Source organism: Haliotis cracherodii, unplaced genomic scaffold (genome assembly GCF_022045235.1).
Source record: "Haliotis cracherodii isolate W230 unplaced genomic scaffold, xgHalCrac1.p SCAF_7, whole genome shotgun sequence".
Taxonomy (NCBI): Eukaryota; Metazoa; Mollusca; class Gastropoda; order Lepetellida; family Haliotidae; genus Haliotis; species Haliotis cracherodii.
Genome location: NW_027266330.1, coordinates 17,024,465 through 17,035,060, shown reverse-complemented (window position 1 = coordinate 17,035,060; position 10,596 = coordinate 17,024,465).

Below are 10,596 nucleotides of genomic sequence, written 5' to 3'. Positions count from 1 at the left end.
CAGTAATGTAGCTTACTCTAAACACCATTGAGGCGTCCGAGAACACTGCCAGTATAAGGCGTGCAAATTAATTCGCCATAATTCACTTTCAAATCTCGTTCAAACGTGATGAGACCAATGATCATGGGTAGTTGCATTGGGGTCTATTTCGGAATAATTTTAATTGAAATGGGCGCATCAACGAAGCAATTAATTCTTTTATTGCTCAAAGAGAACTCTATTTCGGCACGGTAATTGGGGAAATGCTTCACAATATTCAATAATCATAGGAAGAGGCCCTTCATAAGAGCGACACGTTTTTCGGGAGCTTTCCATCTCTGATCCCTCTTTGGCTCAATTGAGGCTAATTTACCATTTTCCTGATTCCACTAAAAATCGTCATTATGAGGAGTGGATTTAGAAACAAAAGCACGTGAGGTTCGCCGGTCCGAGCGCCAAAACACGTCCATCGGCACGAAGCACGTGGCACGTGCAAACACTGGATATATGCTGGGTGGGTTTGACATTTCTTCTTCTAGTATGGTAATGTTATCGGACGTCGGGAAGGATGTGGGGGATCTTTGATGGAAACCAGACGCGCCCCTTAAATCCCCCGATTTTCAACCAAACAACACAGTGATTCCCAAACTGTCCTTCCTTTTACACAAAGCAACGAATATGTTTGCAGATATGAATCATACTATGTTTAATTCCACTGATAATATTTACAGAACATTTCATAGCAGTATATCATTTTTGGAAAAATGGAATCATTTTCTGTATTATCTCTACAGAAGAGTGCAAATAAAACGAAATATGTTTCAAGAAACAGTCATAAAGAGAGAATATTATACCCGTCAGAAGAATTTTAATCACGTCGTATGATCCAAGGCTTTTTATTTGAATTATATGGATATTTGTCAGGATTGGGAATCAGGAAAATCAGATGTGAGAAATCAATACATTATTGTAGGCCCGCATTTGTATAAATAAAGATTTCCTTACAAGCTAATCAATAACTACACCTATGAGAAATAACGGTATTTCTAAATGTTTGTCATTTAAGCACGTGTTGATATTGATGTTAAAAAGAAAAAAAACACCTAATCTATTGTTAATATGCAACATGAATAGGTGCATCACCCTTTTACCTATGGTTACCTGGTACATTGGAGAACACAGTCCGATATGGCTGTAAATGGTGTCAAGTTTGTGACGAATTAAACCTTTTGTACTCCGTCAATGTCCTGCCACGCACATGTTGAAAACCGCCATTGAAGGGCTGAACATTTGCTTTTGAATGGCAATTATCACATTTAATAAATTCTACATCATTGACGACGAAAGAGTGGATGGTCTTAACAAAGAACGTTATGACTTACGTGTGGTTTCTTCCAAACCAGCCTTAATCCGGCGTAAGTTTAACTTTGCGTGAACGCTGGAAATTGTTTACTATAAACCACACTTGGTGGATGAACAATAATATAGAATATGAGGTAAAATATTATTGCTGTAAAACATATTCATTTCATTCAGTGCAAATTTAACAGCCATTTCCGGACACAAGTTTTGTTGAAATTCGGTATCTGTATTTTGAAATGTTCTTAACACAGCCATCCAAACAAGGGACGCCTTCCTTTTTGGTTTGTCCATGTCGGGGAGACAATTTATTAATTCTGTCACCTAGTAAACTGAATTATGATGTTGTTCGGTTTAACGAGATGTCATTTATCCGGATAGGGCGTCAAGGTTCAACATGCAATAACAGTGATAACTGTGTATATTGATGACTTTCTCCCAGGGTTGAACTGATACCATATTGCAATGAACGTGTAAATGAATACGACTATCGAATTACATATATTATTACGTATCACCTTTTCGACTCCAGCTTGCTCAAATACAAACACCACTTTAATAATACTCCGCAAACAGTGAGCGTGTTGGATTTCATATTCAATTATGCACCCAAAGCAAAATAACTGCATGTTCTGCAAATGATGTTTTTACTTCAAATATCTATTTTGTATTCGTAAATGAGGTTTTCATATTAACTGTTATTTACTCTTTTGTCATATTTGTACACGTGTTTCAGTAATTACTGTCATAACTTACACAGTTCATAAACAGGCTCCTGGCATTTGTGTTTCAATATAATGAGAACTGTTCCATTAAGTGCTTCATAATTATGTCTGAGACAGTCGCCAATCAAACAACGAAAGGTGTTATTTTTCTCCTAAGCCATAATTTGTTATCGAAAATCATTATTCACTAGTTTCAAAGTAAACCGATAACAAATATTTATCCCACCCCATGTGAATTTATGAATGTGAACAAATCGACTAGTAACACAGACACACACACACACAGAGACACACACACACAGACACACACACACACAGACACACAGACACAGACACACAGACACACACACACACACACACACACACACACACACACACACACACACACACACACACACACACTTACACACACACACACACACACACACACGAAACAGCTAATATCAGATCCCCACACCCTCTGATACGTTAAACGATGTTCAAATAATCATAGTGGAGGTCTGCTGGACAAGGGAAGAAACCTGTCGCCGAACAGATATTGTACACACAACCATGTCAAATATATACACTCATATCATGTACACACACGCACACACACACACGCACACACGCACGCACACACATGTCCTATTCGTCACCACGATCCTTAATGTTATTAGTGACACGTTCTTTTTGTCACCACTATCCTTAATAATGTTTTTAGTGACATGTTCTATTTGTCACCTCTATCCTTAATAATGTTATTAGTGACATGTTTTGTCACCACTATCCTTAATAATGTTTTAGTGACATGGTCTATTTGTCATCACTATCCTTAATAATGTTTTAGTGACATGTTCTATTTGTCACACTATCCTTAATAATGTTTTAGTGACATGTTCTATTTGTCACCTCTATCCTTAATAATGTTATTAGTGACATGTTTTGTCACCACTATCCTTAATAATGTTTTAGTGACATGGTCTATTTGTCATCACTATCCTTAATAATGTTTTTAGTGACATGTTCTATTTGTCACACTATCCTTAATAATGTTTTTAGTGACATGTTCTATTTGTCACCTCTATCCTTAATAATGTTATAAGTGACATGTTTTGTCACCACTATCCTTAATAATGTTTTAGTGACATGGTCTATTTGTCATCACTATCCTTAATAATGTTATTAGTGACATGTTCTATTTGTCACCATTATCCTTAATAATGTTATTAGTGACATGTTCTATTTGTCACACTATCCTTAATAATGTTTTTAGTGACATGTTCTATTTGTCACCACTATCCTTAATAATGTTATTAGTGACATGTCACTACACGTCTTTAACCATGTGTAAATAAACTATCTTTTACTAACCACACGATTAGCTAACTCACTTCATCAACTAAATCTGCATCCATTGTTTTCTTTAGTGTGAGTTTATTAAAGACAGTTAATAAAACAAAGTTGATATGCAATGTCTCAATAGCCACGTGTTTATCAAATACATTGACTAAGTTCTTAGCACATGACTACACAATGCCATTTAGAAAGTGGTCAAATGTAACAAATGTTAAATTTGGGATAACATTTTCTTAGTAAAGTACAGATTCTCGTACCTTTTTTAGGTTGAGTCCCGTCCGGGCTCCCATGGCCGAAAGCTATGACTACACAATGCCATTTAGAAAGTGGTCAAATGTCAGAGGGGTACTCAAAGTACGTGATCTAGACTACCGGTTGTCGGACTTTCATTTTAGTGGAAGCCTCGGTGGCTGAGTGGGTTAGATCGCTGACTTTTGTGTGCTGGCGATTAGGTGCCTCACTCTGGCAAGTGTGGGTTCGAATCCCGAACGGGACTACAGCCAAAAGTACGAGAATCTGTCGTTTACTAAGAAAGTGTTATCCCAAATATAACATTTGTTCTTAGCACATGTAAATCCAGTATGTCTTAACTCACCAAGTGTTAATCTAGTATGTCTAACCACCACGTGTTAATCCAGTACGTCTAACTCACCAAGTGTTAATCCAGTACGTCTAACTCACCACGTGTGAATCCAGTACGTCTTACTCACCAAGTGTTGATCAAGTTTGGCTAACCTACCACGTGTTAATCCAGTACGTCTAACTCACCACGTGTGAATCCAGTACGTCTAACTCACCAAATGTTGATCAAGTAGGTCTAACCCACCACGTGTTAATCCAGTACGTCTAACTCACCACGTGTGAATCCAGTACGTCTAACTCACCAAATGTTGATCAAGTATGTCTAACCTACCACATGTTTATCCAGTACGTCTAACCTACCACATGTGAATCCAGTACGTCTAACTCACCACGTGTGAATCATGTACGTCGAACTTATCAACTTCAATTAAAAAATCAAGTATATGTCCAATGTGTAACCACCCAAATTTTCTTCAAAACATGAAACACAAAGTTCTTTTTATCAAACATGTTACATTAACCAAGTCTTTATCCCATGTCTTACTGACCACGTATTACTCCAGCATGCTCGTCAAACCAGGTGTCTATCCAGAATGTCACACGATCCACTGTATAACAACGGGAACACATGCTGCATGCCAAGAATGGGCAATTCTAGCAACTATTCATCCCCAGCCGGTACAGCTTGGCCAATTGTACTGGTACCATTGGATAGGTCATGCCGCATGGTCGATGATAGAGCCAGGAAATAAACTGAATCTGCTAAAAGCTGTAAAAGACACTGTAACAATGGAAACAAGGTCAGCTGTATTGAAGTCGTAGGTTCATTGACAACTGTACAGAAGAATGTCGCGGTTGTAGGTATTAAATGGTTGTAGGTATCATCAGGACAATTTACAACCGTCATTCACAAATTAGGCCCCATCAATGACTTATGTTACAGTATAGGCGTGTGTATGGACGTTTGGGCGAGTGGGCTTCATTGAAAGTTGCCATGTGTTATAGAGGGTAATTTGAATAAAGCTTTAGGAAAGAGTTGGAATCTGAATTGAAGCTGTTATGAATGACATTGAATTATCACTGGAAAAAAGTCGAGAGAATCGACGTCGGTAAATATGAATAAACGTTAAACTTAGTTGTGGTTTCACTTTTTTGTATGTTTCGATGAAAACTTTGACAAAGGTATTTCCTGGTTGAGTTAATATTAAAAGAATGAATGATATTTTACGTCGAATTAACAAATATTTAAGTGTATCACACCGGATTGATATTACTGAGTATGGGCGACTGTGTTTGTTAAATATGTCATTATAACACAAAACACTGGAATAAAACAGGTTTTCTTATTTTATTAAATCACCACAGGCAATCCTAATTACATTCTCCTATAAAGCAAAACTATGATGTAAAAAACAAATTTCCTGATGTCAGCAATTTTATGTCGAGTAATCGGGTTTTAGAGATCAAGGTGACATGAAACCTAATAAAATAAACACATTTACATAATCTTAAGTTTGATCTTGTTACCCCATAAATGTGATTTCCAACAAAGGTGTAACGCCAGGTGTGAATATAAACACATATTGCATATTTTCTCATCAGTTATGTTATGATTATTTTATCACAAAAAATAAATCCCAGACCTGAGATAGTGCCTTCGATGAAAGGAGGCAAAAGTTTCATGCATATTGTACATAACCTTCAGCAACATCTAATCCGACATATCGACATATCCATGTTCGTTACACCTGACTTCTGATTGATAAATAAAGGCGAATTCTGTTGAACCACTACGACAAACACAATATAGACTTACTGAAGTTTGAGTTGGCACTATACTGAACGAATAAAGTTAGGGATCATGAATATCTTTACAGACATTTCTATGATATGTGTGTGTTGACTATCAAAACTCCCCCAAATATTCATGATCCCTAAGTTTTCTTGTTCAGTATACAGTCGAACCTCGTTCTATCGAACTCGCGGGGACCTGGGAAAAAGTTCGAGTTATCCGGGGTTCGAGACACCAGGGGAATTGTATGCTTAATGTGATAATTCGGACTCCCAAATCAGTTCGAGACACATCCATGTTCGACACAACAGGGTTCGACTGTATATAGTAACTGCAATACGGTTGCAATGCTATGGCTGTATTTTTACACACTCGCTTGTTTATCAAGCAGAGAAATGACATACTCCGAGCGTGTCATATATTTTCGGTATCAGCAGTTTAACCTGTAAAAATAATCAATTCAACGCGGACCCTGAGGTGATTGAAAATTATTAACAATTAGCAAACAGATGTCGTCGTACGTGAACCCATCACGCGTTAACTACAGCTGTATAGGTAGTCAACATGACATGTTGATACCCTGTTCATTGTGTCATTCCGAATGCCGTGGCATCTTTATGAGTGCAGTACACCGGACGAAATTGGCCATGAACCATTAATCAGAATAGATTAATCTCAATAATTAGAAATATTTCAAATTAAAAGATACGTCAATTATGTAGCTATCACCAGTATCCTTCCTGTTAAGTTCAACCTTGCCGTCGCTGATCGCAGTCGCTCATGGACTCTTCGCAGGGGCTCGGCCCTAACACAAACTGATCAGGGGAATTATCCGCAATTATGCCTTAAAACAAATCCTGGCCTAGAACTCGACCCTAGCTCCGACCCTTAATGTCCAGGGGATTGTACGGGGATCGCTAATTCTCTTAATGATTGATGTTTAGCATCGCCCTAAGACACACGGCTCTCAACAATCTGCCAAACGTCACTTCGTGTATTAAGCTAGTTTATTAATAGTTTCTCTAATAACCAAATCGCAATAAATTCGTTAACATGGTTCGCTGTCGACATGAGCTTGTCCAATCGCCAATGAAGGCTTCGAGTGCCTCACACAAGGGAGGAACACATTGATATGCATATTCATAAGTTCTTTTCAAAAGGTTAAAAGCACCTGTGTGCCTGGGAGATTTAATAAAGTCTTTCCAGCACAAAAATAGCATTTTTTTCTCTGAATAAATCTTTTTTGGTGAAGGGTTTTTTCATAAGGGACCCTCATATTGACTTGACAGTTGGGAAAATCGTTAATTGACGAAATGTCTTTCTAGTGACACCTGGTTGCCGGGGAAGATTAATTACGCCAAAAGTAATAATTATCATAGAAAGGTGTTGAATTCGTTGTGGCAGTTCTAAGTGGCTATTGTGAATATTATTCCCTTTTCTTTGCAATTCCAAAGATTTATCAGTGAGAAATACGAGTAATTATTATTTGATAAATCAGTCAATATTTGAATCCCAACGCGTAATTTAATCTTCTCTGAAATCAAAGAAGCCTTTTGTATACTTTATCGAATGACAAACTTTGCAGAAAGGTCTCACCTATTTAGATATATTTGCTTAACAAAACAACACACACTTTTAATAAATATCCAACAAACACTACAGCAAGTATTTTGTTCGTCCAAAAGAATCTAGTTAGATTCTGATGATGTTTTCGGAAGTCATTTGATTTGCTACTTTTTTCTTAATAAACAGTTGCCTCCATTTAAAGGGAGAGGAAATATAAAATCAACATTAACAACAGCCTGAAGCAAGAAAGTATACCACGTGTTAAAAATAAAGTCAGATATATACTTGTATATAAATTAAACCGGTAAAACCATTTCCACAATCATAAACATGTGTTTATGAACTACTATCAATTAGTGATGATACCAGGTGATGGCAAAAAGTTGGGTTATTCAGCTCCACAAGTAAACCCTTATTAAACACACGCAAAGGCAAGTCAAGTATTTACCTCAACACATCCTGGGACATGTAGTGATATTTCTTTAATACGGACACTTGAGTTTTAACGTGTAATAACACGATTCCGATATGATGAGGTAAACTATGTGTAGTGATGCGCAATATCCGGATGGATTTTTATTTATGATAATTAATAAATTGCGCCTTTATTATATGGCAGAAATTCTGCCGATGAGGTGGAAAGTGTGTGCAATGAGTGTACACTATTTGAATCCGAGCCAATTTCCGAGATTACATGAACGATGCTTATTGCAGCTGAACCTCAGTGGAAATCATGTACATTTCGTGTCTATTTCACTCTCACATAGCCTCTACATGCTACATACATTGCATTGGTAATAAATATTTGATATCGATTTCACCCAGCGTATCATTCAGAGCTGACGTACCCAACCTCTGGTACCGAACTCACCTCGGTAGTGTTAGCGAGTACTCCATGATTGATTGAAAAATATACCATACAGTGACTGTTACATTTTCTAGTTTCAGTATAACATTGTGAAAGGCGATAATATGAAATCAATAGCATTATATTGAGTTCCTGAAACAGGTGGTTGTCAATTTCAACCCACTGGAACATAGAGTTCACAAATTTACAACTATGCTTCTGACAAGTGCATGACAATAATACTGACCCAAATATGTATTTCAATTCAAATATATCAGCCCATATCAAATGCCTCAACTTGCAAAAAATCCAACATGTGTATACAAATAGCTTTGAAATAGGAGGCGTGTCCATTATTTGCACACTATAAACAAACAGTATAGTTCCTCTGAATATAATATATGTGCAAATACACAAAAACGACAATTTTCCTGCTTCCCTCTTTAGATCTTGCTGCAACTGATGGTTCAAAATTTAGTTCGATAGAGAAAAATGGGCGTGGAATAAAACTGCATAAAACAACTGTAACAAGTCGTATAAAAGCTATTTAATGTATTTTAGTCATCAACCCTTATTATACACACAGCGGGCATAATTAGCGTTTACATTTTTTTAAATATATCGATACCGGTGAAGTTAGCAATGTACATTGTGGCTAAAGATTAGATCTAAGCCATTAAACCATTTCCTGATCAACGTGTTTACATTTCATCTTCACGTGTTATTAAGGCATATATAATTAATCATAACAATTACTAGCGAAATTGTTTGTTTCCCAAGCGTAACGTTCCAAGGTTTCTGTCTGAGGCTAACGCTGGCATCAAATAAACCGTCTACACCAATTAACACGATCGATACCTTAACGGAATTCGCCAAACAGGAACTGAACTTACATTCGGACGGAAAGGGTGGGTGGGGGACTTTAGTTAGGGTGGGGGTGCATTGTACTTTGTCGGGGGCATGTACACAAGGCGATGGACATTTTTAGTTTCTGATAAACAGAATATTGTGATTATTGGGCCATACGAGTGCATGGACGGGCCGATATAACACGTTTATTTTCAGGGGCAGGTGATGTTATTATTAATAGAGGCTTATACAGTTATACTCGGGTACAAACGTGAGCTATGAAAGAGAATAAATGTTTGAATGAATATTAGCGGCATGTATGTGCACTTAAGTGTTCGAATATTGGAGGTGGTCAAAACTCTGTTGTCATAAACTGTCCTGTCGGCCAGATGGCAGAAAGCAGTGAGGTAATTGCTTGACGAAGGGGAGAGGGGGACAGGCTTACACATTTCGCGAGCACCTGGTGTCATCACTGATCCGTGTATATCATTTTCACCACTATTTTGCCTTTTACGCCCAATGGAATCTGTTTCGGCAGATAATCGAGTAAACTAGTTAAAAGAACAGAGCTTGTTGGTTTAAAGGCTGTTAGTTTACATTTTTTAAACCCTATTAAACGTTAATTGGTAAAGTTTAGATTTTATACCTAGAAGAACAAAAGCATCAATGGAGATTGTCGACAAGCATGTAGATATAGGAAGGTTTAACGATGTAACATTTGCCTGATTATATCGAACGATTCAACATTTTCCTGATTGTATCGTTAAAGACAAATGAGGATTCTGGACAAATGTCGGATTTCTTATTCAACAATACACGAAAGTGGTTTCCCAGGACAATATTTGAACATAAAAACACACACACACAAAATTCCTAACCTGATAAAGATCACGTTGAAGGCACATTATCCCCGTCTTAGTATAGAACAGCTTGAATTGTTATCCAAATTACAAAACAATATTTATTAGATAATTATTAATGTACGTACACTGACCATTACCGTGGTCGAATGCTGTAAATCCCGTACGTAAAAAAAACCCAGGAGTCAACAAAACAGTAATGTCCTTTGTTCCCAGCATTAACCGCCCAAAATGTTGCGGTTTCCAGACTAACAGGTGTCAAAACTAATGGGATTTAACTGAAGGGAAATCGCAGTTCGAAAACGAAACTCCCAAACGGAAAGAGAAACAGGGGAAATAACTCTCATTAAATGCCCGTATCAAGCCGTTAAAAAATCGCAATTGTTTTAAACTGCGTAGCTCGTTGCCCGGCATGATGTGAATTAACAACCACTGAAATAATCTCAAATAGTTTATGACACCAAAGAACCTACGGCTGTTGTGACGACAGGTGGTGCTTGTGATCAGTCTACAATTTGGCGGGAAACATCCCGTGGTGACGTCGGCAGCAGGTGTAGATTGCCACGTCGGGTGAGAACATTACGCTCATTTGTGGATATTATCTCCAGGACACTCCATTAACGTGATGTATAGATAAGGACTTCAAAAAGGTTTATAATACATAGATAACATAATGGCACAAGCAGATAAGCAATCTGG